General features: G+C 41.0%; 1 protein-coding gene and 1 long non-coding RNA gene across 5 annotated transcripts in view; one reads left to right on the forward strand and one right to left on the reverse strand.

Annotated features, from left to right (window-relative positions):
- The window catches only part of mterf3 (mitochondrial transcription termination factor 3), a 36,216-nt gene that overhangs the window by 16,474 nt on the left and 6,162 nt on the right, over positions 1-13,580 (reverse strand). For 2 of the 4 annotated variants that reach the window (XM_087986555.1, XM_087986554.1), the window contains exon 1: positions 2,162-2,394. The exons of 1 other annotated variant lie outside the window; for it this stretch is intronic. The gene's annotated coding sequence lies outside the window, so the exon portion shown is untranslated. Of the gene's footprint in view, positions 1-2,161; positions 2,395-2,814; positions 2,836-13,580 lie in introns of those variants that run through there. One more of the 4 variants, XM_087986556.1, reaches the window with a different exon arrangement.
- On the forward strand, positions 3,033-5,865 carry LOC148150198 (uncharacterized). The gene is made up of 3 exons (XR_015757020.1): positions 3,033-3,160; positions 4,182-4,368; positions 5,341-5,865. It is a non-coding gene; the product is annotated as an uncharacterized LOC148150198 (long non-coding RNA).

The following is a 13,580-nucleotide window of genomic DNA, read 5'->3' on the forward strand; positions in this document are numbered from 1 at the left end:
TAAAGGGAACAATTTATTCCATACATTGCTTTATTTCACCAATATTTAGAAGAGGTGTAGGAGAGAGTGGATGATAATTGACGGCAAGAGCAGTCAACTCTGGGTCCTTTGTGTCATCGAGTCCACGGGTTGATGGGATCGAGCTCAGCGTTGTTAATGGTGTGTGCACAAAGGATTTTCCAACTTCATCAAACATTTGCTGCAACCTCATTTGTTTCATGTGTTTCGGCTGCTCAGTTATCAACTTCTCTTGGATCCTGTGTATGTGCATTACATCTTGCTGGCTTACAAAACTTTGTTGCTCAAGAAAACGAATGAAGCGGGAAGCTAGACTGATTCCCTCTTCCAAGGTAATCTTATCCCCAGTAACATTGTCTTCTTCATCGCTGTTGTCACTATCCTCAGACTTGTAGTGTAAAACGCCCTCAATTATCTCTGAATCTGTTACTTGTTGTACAACTGAAGTATTATCTTCACAATTTAACCACGCCAAAATGTCTTCCTCATCCAAGTCACTTCCCATTTGTTTGGTACAACACAAGAGGTCAGTCACCATTGCCTTGGTTTCACTTAAACTAAAGGCGTCAGAGCTTTCCCCCATGTCCTCATCATTCAATATAATTTCAGGACACAACTTACGCCATGCGTTTTGTAAGGTTCTCCTCGTTACACTGTCCCATGCATTTGTCAAACACCATATAGCATCTTTGAGACTGAGGCAAGTCTTAAATGCATCAATGCCACCAGTATTGTAGCTGGTCACAAGACGACATAAAAAACTCTTCCTGTAGTGACTTTTCATTGACCTAATAACTCCTTGGTCCATTGGCTGAATTAAAGATGTACAACTAGTGGGTAGATAGGTAGGGAAGACATTGTCAGCATCTAATTGCTCTCTAGGCGGATGAGGTGTGCAGTTGTCTAAAAGAAGAACAATTTTGCAATCTGCAGCCAACCCAACCTTTTGACAGTGTGTACGAGCCTCTGGAACAAAATGATTATGGAACCAGTCACTCAATATTTCCTCGGTAACACACGAACATTTATTAGCTTCATAAAGCACCGGCATAATTTTCATCCCTTTGAAAACACGAGGCTTAGGACTTTTACCAACAACCAAAAGTTTACATTTATGTGTTCCAGCAGCATTTGTGCATGCAAGCACAGTTAGTCTTTCTGTTGATTCTTTGTAATCATGTACCATCATTTCCTCTGGACCAACAGGCCTGTGTCGTGGCAAGCATCTCCAGAAAACATCTGTCTCATCCACATTATATATTTGTTCAGGGCTAAGATCCTCATCTTTCATCAACTTTGCAAATTCAGTTATGTAACATTTGACAGCCTCTGTATTTGCAGAGCTCTTTTCACCGGTCTCTTTAAGGTGAATTCCATGCCTATGTTTAAACCTCTGCAACCAACCTTGAGAGTACTCGCACACAGAATTAATCTTCAAATCATTATGAAATTGTTTGGCCTTTTCCATAAGCATTGTCCCCGAAATAGGGAGCCCCTTACTACGACGCTGTCTGAACCATTTATACAGGGCATCATCATGGTCAGCAGACTTAGCACGATGCAGCGTTTTACGCTCACTAATTCCTTGAACTGTGTCACTTTCAGCACAGAATTTAAATAGCTTTTCACGTTGCTTCTTGATGTCATAAATTGTTGTGATTCCCACACCATATGCCTCACACAACATTTTTACTGAAGAACCTTGATCTAGTTTATTTATGATTTCAACCTTTTCTGATATTGTAAGTGTAACATGCTTACGTTTTGCTGTACTTTTCTTACATGCCATAGTGAGAGATTAAAAAACAAACTATATCCTGAGAATAATTGGGTCTGCTCAAAAACACTTGAGCAAAGAGAGTTTGCGTGAAAAATGGCAGTTGGTAGAGAGGATGAGGTGATCCTGTAGGGTGTGAGAGTACAACACAAGGTTACAAAGTCACTCAGCCCTTGAAATCCTGTGCTCTCCTCAACCAGATGAACTCATGCTTGCCGATCTGCTGCAACTGGCTCTGGTCTGCTCAAAGAAAAATTCCAGAGAACTTATTTTTTAAATTTCTAAAGAATAAGTTTCCAGACGGAGAGATTATAGAGTATGCAACTAGTTCTTGTGATCACAGTTGAGGGTGCAGGGGGAACTTACCAAAATGGCTGCATGGATGAGTGATATTAACTGCAAGGTTAGTTTGGAAAAGTTGGATGTTGTTCTCCTGAAACAAAGGAGATTTAGTAAGAGCTGTAAAAAACTGTGACAAGATTGAATAAAGTAGACAAGGAAAAACTGTCCCCAACTCGGCGATGGTGCAAGGGCTGAGGAACACAGAATTTAAAGCTTTGGGTAAGACAAACAGGGAGAAAGTGAGGAACAACCTTTTTTAAAGCAACAAGTACAAATGATCTCGAAGATGCTGCCCATCAGGGTGTTGGAAATAGAGGCCATCAATGATTTATAAAGGAGATTAAACAGGCACTGTGTGACCTTACAGTGATTGGGAAGGGGAATGGGATCGAATGGGTTGTTCTGAAGGGAGTTGGCATATCCTCGAGTGACCAAATGTCCCCAAGACTACATACTGTTCATGTTCTAAATTGTACTCATTTAAAAGAAGCGGCAGGAGAACAGAAACGAGTTGGGAAAGCTGTTAAAAACGCGTTGAGGCCTTTATCAGGCGCCGATTATTCAGCAGCTGGAGGATTCCGTCCATGTGTGGGCAGCAGCCCACTTTCGGAAGGAGATGTAAGTCTGGGGGAGTTTATCGGAGCGGTAACAGGGATTAAATACTTGGGTTGGAGTACCTGGAGAGAGTAGGGTCAAAGCACCGGATAGTGCACACAACAGTCCTCCCAGTACTCACCTTAATCATTCCGACCGGGAAACACAGAGTCAATACCGAGTCAGCACTGCTCCCGGGAGGAAGAGAAACAGGACAGTACAGGCTGCAGCTCCGCCGTACGGCACATGGTCCTCCCGCTGCAGCTCCGCCGTACGGCACATGGTCCTCCCGCTGCAGCTCCGCCGTACGGCACATGGTCCCCCCGCTGCAGCTCCGCCGTACGGCACATGGACCACCCCCTCCCCGCTGCAGCTCCGCCGTACGGCACATGGTCCCCGCTGATTCACTACTTAATCATGGTTGATCTGGTAATCCTCAGTTCCACTTTGCTGCCTTCCCCCTCAACCCTTGATTCCCTTATACTTATTAAGTATTTTAAGTATGTTATATTAAGCATACGAGAATTATACTCAAGTTATTAAACTCTAATAACTTGAATATACTTTAAACCTCTGCCTCAAAAGCCTTTTTGGATAAAAAAGTCCAAATAATAATTGCCCCCTTAGAGAAAGCAAATCCTCCACGTCCCTCTTTTAAGCCCCTTGTTACGATTATGCCCTCTGGTCCCAGTCTCTCCCAAGGGGGAAACAATCTTTCCGCATGTACCCTCTTGAGTCCTTTTAAGAATCTTGTAACATTTCAGTAAGGTTGCCTTTCATTCTTCTAAATTCCAATGAGTACAGGCATAACCTACTCAATCTCTCTCTCTCCAATCTGTGTCCTGCTGGACTGGGTAAGAAGGTCTCTCTCATTTGCTACAGCTTAGATTCAGGATGCTTTTTTAAATCTAGGAGTCTCAAGATGGATTAGAACTATCTCTTTCTCTCTCCTGATTGAGATGGCTGGGAGATGCCTCTCTGTGTGTCCTGCTAGGCTGGGTTAGGAATTTTCTCTGTCTCTTCGTGCTGTTGATCTGGGTTAGCTGGTGCCTCTGTCTTAGTTAAGTGTGTTTCTGTGTGTGATCTGTTGATCTGAGTGAAGTGATGGCTTTCTGTCTCTGTCTAGATTAGTAAATGTATCTCTTTATGTACTGCAAGGATGCAGCTCCTGCTATCTTGGTTAGGAAGTGTGTGTGTTTCTCTTTCTTCCACCCTGTGGCTGGGGTAGGAGGTATCGCTCTGTCTGGCAGACTGAATATCTGGGTTACAATGTTTTTGTATCTCTCTTCCTCTCTGTTTGGGTAAGAAGGTGTCTTTCTGTCTGTCTGGCTTAGGAGGTCTCTCTCTCTCTCTCTCTCTCTCTCTCGGGACCAGAGGGCATAATCGTTTGGGTAAGAAGGTGTCTTTCTGTCTGTCTGGCTTAGGAGGTCTCTCTCTCTCTCTCTCTCAGTTAGATGTCACTCTTGAGTGCGGCGCTGGAAAAGCATAGCAAGTCAGGCAGCATCCGAGGAGCAGGAAAATAGACGTTTCGGGCAAAAGCCCTTCATCAGGAATGAAGTCTCGCTGTCTGTCTTTCTGGATGAGGAGATGTCTCTGTCTGTCTGGGTTCAGAGGTCTCTGTTTCTCTGCATTAGGAGGTATGTTTCTGTTTGATGTAGGAAGTATCTCTGGGTGTGGGGGTTTGGAGGTGTCTGTCTGTCTGCCTCTCTCTCTGGGTAAGAAGCATCTCTCTCTCTCGCTGTCTGTTTGGGTTAAGAGGTGTGTCTTTGTCTTTCTCTCTATTCGTCTGGGTTAGGAAGTAGCTCTCTGTCTGGCTGTCTGTTTGGGTTAGTTGTGTCTCTGTCTTTCTCTCTAGCAGTGTCTAGCACTCCCACACTCACGCATGCACCTCCTCACAGACTTAGACACTCTATACTCACATACACACATATATACACTCTCTCTCACACTCACAACCCCCAATCCAGACAGACTCCTATACATACACACACACAAAAACCCACATGCACACATATACATATACGTTTGTGGAGTGAATTTGTACTTGCAAAGTTACATTGTACTCTGCTCAAAAACTGCATAAATTCATGTAAGACTCTGTTAACTAATTTTTTAGATTAGAATCAGTCCAAACATTATGGCACAGACAGAGAACACAGGGGGCTAACATCTTCAACGTAGTATCTGGCGAACACCAACTGTTACAATTAACCTGAGAATGTAACTTTAAAAAAAAACGCTTTGTCATTTACATATGAAAGGAGTGAAACTATCATGGTATTCAAACAGATGAAAGACTCAACAAACAATCAAGGTATTTTTCAATGTATAATTTCAGTTATGTCACACTATAAACTTTTGCTATAAATTCTGTGTCTTACAATTGTGTACTCCACAACCACCTGATGAAGGAGCAGCGCTCCGAAAGCTAGTGCTTCCAATTAAACCTGTTGGACTATAACCGGGTGTTGTGTGAGTTTTAACTAATGGTAAGTTGTTTGTTACAAGTGAGAATTGTGATTGATCACACTTCTTACATATTATTTTCCACATTCTAAAATAATTTGTTTATTCATGCAATGTTGTTTGCATGTTGTTTAATGTTTCAGGTCCTTGAACCAGACCACATCCAGCAATATGGAAGATGGTTTTTAGTAAGCTCTGAAGCTACAATAAAAGCTGCAAGTCTTTCCTGATATTTGGGACTTGAATTTCTTTCTTCTCCCAGTTAGTTTAGTATGTTATAGTTTTGAAAATTATTTGCGAATTGCTTATGAAAACTTAGCAAGTGAGTCCAAAAGGTGAATCATTGATTCCTGGTTTGATTCCATATGAATAAATGGTTGTGAATGCTTATAACTTATGCCTAGACCTAGCTGATATAGAGGAAAGAGTGAGGACTGCAGATGCTGGAGATCAGAGCTGAAAAGTGTGTTGCTGGAAAAACGCAGCAGGTCAGGCAGCATCCAAGGAGCCGGAGAATCGATGTTTCGGGCATAAGTCCTTCTTCAGGAATGAGGAAGCTGTGCCAAACAGGATAAGATAAAAGGTAGGGAGGAGGGACTTGGGGGAGGGGCATTGGGAATGCGATAGGTGGAAGGAGATTAAAGTGAGGGTGATAGGCCGAAGAGGGGGTGGGGGCGGAGAGGTCGGGAAGAAGATTGCAATTCAAGAAGGCGGTGCTGAGTCTGAGGGTTGGAACTGAGATAAGGTGGGAGGGGAAATGAGGAAGCTGGAGAAATCTGCATTCATCCCTTGTGGTTGGAGGGTTCCTAGGCGGAAGATGAGATGCTCTTCCTCCAGGCGTCATGTTGCCATGGTCTAGCGATGGAGGAGGCCAAAGACCTGCATGTCCTTGGCGGAGTGGGAGGGGGAGTTAAAGTGTTCCACCACGGGGTGGTTGGGTTGGTTGGTGCGGGTGTCCCAGAGGTGTTCTCTAAAACGTTCCGCAAGTAGGTGGCCTATCTCCCCAATGTAGAGGAGGCCACATCGGGTGCAGCGGATGCAGTAAATGATATGTGTGGAGGTGCAGGTGGATTTGTGACAGATATGGAGGATCCCTTGGGGTCTTGGAGGGAAGTGAGGGGGGAAGCGTGGGCGTAAGTTTTGCATTTCTTGCAGTTGCAGGGGAAGGTGCCGGGAGTGGAGGTTGGGTTGGTGGGGGGTGTGGACCTGATGAGGCAGTCAGGTCCATAAAAATTCACATGCAGAGTTTGGGACAGGAGTACATCATCTAAGAATAAGAGATTACACACTTAAAATGGAGGTGAAAAGGGATTTCTTCTCTGAGGGGAGTGAATCTGTGGAATTCTTTACTGCAGAAAGTTATTGAGGCTGGATCATTAAGTATATTCAGGACTTGGATGGACAGATAGAGGCAATGTTGCCCATCAAGACCATACTGACCCTGGAAGAGCATCCTACCCTTTCCTCATAACCCCATATTTACCACAGTTAACCTACCTTGCCTGGACACTATAGTATGGCCAATCACTTAATCTGCACATCTTTGGACTGTGGGAGTAAACCAGAGCAGCTGGAGGAAACCCACACAAGCACAACGTACAAACTCCACACAGTCACCCCAGATTGGAATCGAACCCAGGTCCCTGGCGCTGCATTTACTAAAAGCTTGTAGATCTGAACAAGTGCACCTCATGATTTGAGCTCACCATTAGCTAACATGTTGTTTACAATGGGTTTTGCTTTGTCTTGTGCATCACTTCAGGTCTCAGTGTGCTGTATTTCCTTTTCCTGGTATTTTTGCTGTTCCTGAATTTTGAACAAGTGAAATCTGTAATGTATTGGCTGGATCCTAATCTACGCTATGCCACATGTGAAGCAGATGTAATGGTATGTAGGAAAAGAATACATTCAGATTATCAAGTTGCTGCCTGTTGTAACAATACTTTCATGAAGATTAAAAGCCTGCGGCTCTTATCATTTGTCATTCCTTAGCATTATTCTATAATGAGAAAAATCCAAGATGCATTAAAGTTATTCCTTCATTTAAATTCATTCATTTTGCATTCATTTATAGTATTCAGCTGTATTTAGCACTTTTGTATTCTTATTTTTCTTCACTTTCACCTATGGGTATATGAATAGGAAGGGTTTGGCGGGATGTGGGCCAGGTGCTGGCAGGTGGGACTAGATTGGGTTTAGATATCTGGTCAGCATGGACGGTTTGGACCGAAGGGTCTGTTTCCATGCTGTACCTCTCTATGACTCTCTGACTCTAAGTGACTGACTTGTATGATTTCTGTAAACATCACATGTTTTATTGTTTCAGTTGATGTGATGATCCTGGAGTCTGTCAAACCTAACTGATGAGCATTGATGCAGTTAGACCCTTGGACGTACAAATGGCAGTGAATAGTCAAAGCTTGTAATCAAAATTAATTTAGAAATATTCTTTTGTTATCACTAGTTGAAAATTTTTAATTTTTTTCTTCTCGTGTTGTTCTTGGCAGCATATAACCAAACATATCTGTAAAAATACTTGTTGTATATATCCTGACATTTATTAAGAAGGTGAGAAGGATATAATACAATTTGGAATCCAATGCCTACCTATTCTGTTGTAAATAAGTAAACTTTGAAGGGTAATTCTATGGAAATTCTTGGCTGAGATTGCTGGTTTGTTCTAATATAGGTCAGTACCTAGCAAGGAGACCCAAATTCAATTATAGTCACAGTTCGTCTTTTGCAGTTGAGTTTTCTTCCTATTTTTAATCAGTTTCTGTGATCACTATTATCAACATTTTAGCAAGAAAAGTTGAAACTGCAGTGCTACTGAGAGGCAGTTGAGGTTTCTTTCTCCCTGGCTCAATGAAGGAACAACATTCATAATTTTACAGAAATATGAATTTAATGTTTCTTTGCTGATTTGCAGTTGAATTTTAAAAGATTTTGAAGCAGTGTTGTGTTATTTTGGACTGCATCTGCATCTTGACATCTCAATCTCAATTTAATCCATTTTAAATAAGGGAACAGAATATAAACAAGACATTATTTTTTTAACTACCAAACCAAGTAACAGAGTGACAATAAATTTACTTGTGCTGTTACACAAAGCCATATGAGTGGCAGATGGTTGGTGTTTGTTATATTATTTTGAATTTTACAAGCATTAAATCTGAAAATTGACACAATCTAGGTTCATGTCCCAATCTGTGCTGAAAAAGCAATTTATTTTCCATTGAGAAGGAAAATTGTGACACACTTTCATCGACTAGTGGGGGGAAAAAGAAATCAAAGTCCCTGATCCTGTTTACAATCTAGTTTCCCGCTGCTTGGAGTAAATCTGTAATGATTTTAAAACATTGAAAATTTGTATAAATGTATAAATCTCAATAGCATTTAGGAATTAGGAACAAATGCTAATAATGTCCATGACGGAATAAAAAAACATTTGATTTTGTAAAAATAACTTTGATAACTTGTTATTGGAGCATGTGTGCTGCTTTAATGAAACCTTCCTCAATTACAGTTTGCAACCTCTTTTGTATACATTAAGACACTTAATCCCACAGACACGGGAGCAACTGTGAGTTTACAGGTCGATTCCAGGAGCATTTGCTCATTAGATATTGTTCAGCCAACATTATAACTGATCACCAGACATTTTGTAAATGACCCAAGAATTGTTCCTTGGAGAGTATTATGTGGGTTTGTGTTTTCTGCTGCAACTATTCTTTGTCGGTCTGCAGAAAGTGTTAATCTGCAACCCTGTTATTCGTGGTAGCAGTTCCAGTTTTCATCACAGAATTGAGTAGTGGAATAGCATTTATTCGGTGATCTAATTTTTAAATTGGCTTTTAAGATGTACACAATGTTGGCAAGATCCCATTTATTCATATAAACGTTTTAATTTTTCTGCTGAGTTGTGGGGATAGTTTCCTTCTCAGTAAAGGGTGGAAAGGGCAGAGTAATCCCCTGGTAACAACTTTGTGTTGTTCTAATTCCAACAGATGATCATCCTGGTTAATGTTGTGATTTGTTACTGAAACTCATGTATTTTCATAATATGAGGTTATTGTACAAAAGATGAACAAAAGCTACCAAAGGTAGACATATATAGAAGACAGTTAGAATCATCTTAACAAGCAGAATAAAACAGTTTCAACCTGTTTCCTAATGTACTTTAATGTGCATCTTGAGGATAAAGGGTCTATTATTACTTTATCTTCTCCAATACAAGCCTTCAATGAAATTTCAACATAAGCTCAAAAAACAGCTTGTCACCTTTAGATTAAGTATATTATAGCCTTCCACATTCAAACTGGAGTTTGTTGATTTCAGACTGCAATCTCCGCCTTCTTTTTGTGTATTCCTGCGCAGTTTTCGGTTTTCCCACCTTCTCCTTTGCCCAGGCTGGCAGCTGTCCATCACACCTTCTCTAGCCATTTCTTTTGTTTCTTCCCTTGTTCTATTATTACTGTCACAAAACAGAAATTGCTGGAAAAGCTCAGCAGGTCGGACAGCATCTGTGGAGAGTTAACATTTTGGGTCAGTTTTCCAGCAATTTCTGATTTGCTGCATCTGCTGTTCTTTCGATTTTTTATCTATTATTACTGTTCTGGCCTTGCACCACAACACTTGAATTTCATTTAATTTCGCTTCTCTTCCACGTTAGGAGAGCTTCCCTTTTGTTCTATTCCAACCCTCCTCATTTCACATGTTTAAAAACAAGCATGTTGCCTGACTTGAGTAGTTCCAACATTTTCTGTTACCTTCTTTTCCATTCTCCATAATGATTACTTTATCAATTCTTCTTCCCCTCTATCGCTCCCAATCTTTCTGTCCTGTATGTCTTTACACCTTTTCTCAGTATCTTTTTGTAATATCATGTCCACCATGTTAGTTTCCTGGGTAATTACTTAAAGAAAGCAAATTGGCAGAAATATTATCAACTGTATTCTTTAGTGAACCCGTCCCAAACCTGAACGAAATGTTTAAAATGGTGTTCGTGGACCAATTTTGTTTTCCTTTTCTATCCCTTCATGGTTTTTCTTAATTCTTTCTTTTCCTGCAACTTTTCTCATTCCCCTTTGTTGTCGTCTCCTTTCTTGCCTTTATAGATCAACCTGATTCAGGCATGTTATGACATTGCTCTGGAACAGGTGGGAATTGAACCCAGAGCTCCTGGCCCAGAGATAGGGACACTACCACTGTGTCACAAGAGCGCTATTATTCACCTTTTATTGGGAATTTTAATGAGAAGTGCACGCTCAGGAAGCGAGTGGAACCTATGAGACTGCAGGTGTAATACTATTTAATAATAAGGGCAATGTCACAGCAGTTGGGGTGGTCAGATGGTCCATGAGTTATTTTCATCGACCTACCCGGACATACTCTGGCAGAGACACTGCTGCTATGCCACAGGACCACTTTCTTTATTTCTCTCTCTTTAGTTTCAGTTTTACTTTTATTTGCTTCTCTGTCTGTTTCTTTGTGTGTTGGTCATGGCTGATTTGGTAGAACACTCACCTCTGAATCACAAGGTCACAGGTTCAATACCCGCTGCAGATCTTGATCGTGAAAATAAAGATGGACATTGAGTGTAGTTGTGAAGAGGTCCCAGCTGTCTCTTTGGATGGGATGAAAAATTCACAGCACTATTCTGAAGAAGAACAGGGGAGTTATTTTCGATGCATCCTCGATCAACATCACAAAAACTACAAATGATCAGGTCATTATTTTTAAACACCGAAAGAACTGTGGATGCTGTAAATCAGAAACAAAAGTTTGCTGGTAAAGCTCAGCAGATTTGGCAGCATATGTGGAGAGAAATCAAAGTTAACGTAACATTCTGAGGGTCGCCGGATCTCAAACATTAACTTTGATTTCTCTTCATAAGTGTTGCCAGACCTGCTGAGCTTCTCCAGTAAACTCTGTTTTGTGTAAGACATTATTTTTGTTGTGCGTGGGAGTTTGCTGAGACCAAATAATTAATACCTGCATTAGAACAGTTTGTACACTCTGAAAAATACTTAATCCCCTGGAAGATACAGGTACTTGAAGGCATCCTATGCTTGTGAAGAGCACTATATAAATGCAATTTGTCATTCCTTATTTATACTGTGCTGTTATTAGCTTTCTCTTGTTTTATTTGCAATATATTATTTTCCTATTTATCACCATTGTACATACTTCCTATTACTCTTCTATTTCTTTGTTAGCTTTTTTAATGATTATTTTCCCTAATTTCATTCTTATCACCTCAAAATTTTTTTTTCCCAATTTATTAGTTTGGTCTTGGACCTATTTGCATCCTTCTTGACCTTGATTTTAATACACTGTAATTGCTGTTGCCTAAAGATACCCCAACACTTTATGACCTCTCCTGCCAGTTTTGTAACTTCACAGCCACTACAACAGCTAACAAAAGCAATGATTTCCAAAATGTATACTTTTTGTGTTCGATGACAGAAGGGTTTTTCATTTTCTGTTATGCCCGTACTAATATTACATGTCTTCATCAGGGCAATCCACACAACCAGTGGAAAGCTGAAAAGGGCAGTGTTGCAGTTTACTCCGGCCAGCTGGACATACGTTCGGTGGTTTGACCCAAAATCCTCCTTTCAGAGAGTGGCTGGAATCTACCTCTTCCTAATTATCTGGCAGGTAACAAACCTAAATCTGCAGAGCAAATGTGACCTCTCATACTGAGAAAGATGTTTCTTTGTGACTTATTGGATGGAACTTTCAATTTCAGTGGGGCTAGAAATTGGGTGAAAGCAGATCAGTCCTCCACTGTGCATCCTGTTGTGCTGATGATGGATCTGCCTCAGCACTCAACCGTCTAGCTCATACCCAATCCTCCTGAAATTGCATCTCTCACTCTTCTGTCACTTTATTTAACCCCATGTTGTAGTGTCAATGGTGTGAGAAGTGTGGGATAAAAATGAAGGAAAGAGAGGAAACACCAAATGAGAAAGAAATAACACAATGGGAGAGAGTAAAACAAGTGAAGAGGAAAGAGGGAGGTCTGGCCGTGCCAGTAAGATAACTGTGAAATCTCGGATCCATTTTCTCACTTCCATAAGCCAGTGGTTTGTGAGTTAATAAAACCTCTTTATTGGTTTGGCCTGAGCTGGACTATTTTGAAAGCACAGTACTGCATCACCTTTGGTTGAACATTCTGCTGGTGTTTGCTCACTAGCTCAGCTGCTCAATGCTTGAGACTGTGAGGTACGTAAAACTGTGTTGTTCCTTACGGGAAATCTAACTGACATTTAACAGTTCATCTCTTTGCTGTATGTGAAGAAAGTGAGGACTGCAGATGCCGGAGATCAGAGTCGAGAGTGTGGTGCTGGAAAAACATAGGCAGCATCCAAGGAGCAGGAGAATCGACTTTCAGGTGTTCCTGATGAAGGGCTTATGCCCGAAACGTCGATTCTCCTGCTCCTCGGATGCTGCCTGACCTGCCGTGCTTTTCCAGCACACACACTCAACTCTATTGAATGTGGGACTTTGAACTGATGGGATGAAAACCTGATGAGAATTGAAGCATATTTTGGTAGTTATTAATTAATTTTAAGTCAAGTCTGGGTGGAATGGAGGGAGAATGAAAGCTGGTGTTTTAAATTGTATGGAACCTTCAACATAGATACTATACTTGGTTGAAAATCTTGTAGTTATAAGGATAGCAACAGTCTCTGCAGGAATTAATGTTCATGTAACTGTGAAGGATGTAGTCTTATCAAATTTCACTGCTTATTTTTAATATACGATGAAATAAATACAAATCTGATGTCTAGTTTGCATTTCTACAACATGTTACTTCATTGATTTCATTCTTCTCTGAAATGATCTTGAAATCCCTTCTTCTTGCCTTTGTTATCTGCAAACTCCACTCTTCCAGTACACTCCTGGCTAATCTCCCACATAAACTTGAGCTTATTTAAAACTCTAAGGCCCGTATCTTAACTTGCAGCAAGTTCCATTTCTCTGTCACCATTCTGTTTGCTGATTTTCATTGCCTTCTGATCAAGCATCATTAAGATTTTAAAATTTTCATCCTTGTTTTCAAATTCCTCCATGATTTCATTTCCTCCTGACTTCTTAGTTTGCTCCAGCCCCATAACTCTCTGAGATTAGCACTCTGCTAATTCTGCCAACGTCAGCCCTTACATTTTAACTTTTGCAGTATTTGTGGATGTGTTGTGGTTCTGTTCGCCGAGCTGGGAATTTGTGTTGCAGATGTTTCGTCCCCCGTCTAGGTGACATCCTCAGTGCTTGGGAGCCTCCTGTGAAGTGCTTCTGTGATGTTTCCTCCGGCATTTATAGTGGTTTGTCTCTGCAGCTTCCGGTTGTCAGTTCCAGCTGTACTCTATCAACATGT

Source organism: Chiloscyllium plagiosum, unplaced genomic scaffold, assembly GCF_037043375.1.
Source record: "Chiloscyllium plagiosum isolate Xiang-an unplaced genomic scaffold, Cpla_swu_hap1 HiC_scaffold_4, whole genome shotgun sequence".
Taxonomy (NCBI): Eukaryota; Metazoa; Chordata; class Chondrichthyes; order Orectolobiformes; family Hemiscylliidae; genus Chiloscyllium; species Chiloscyllium plagiosum.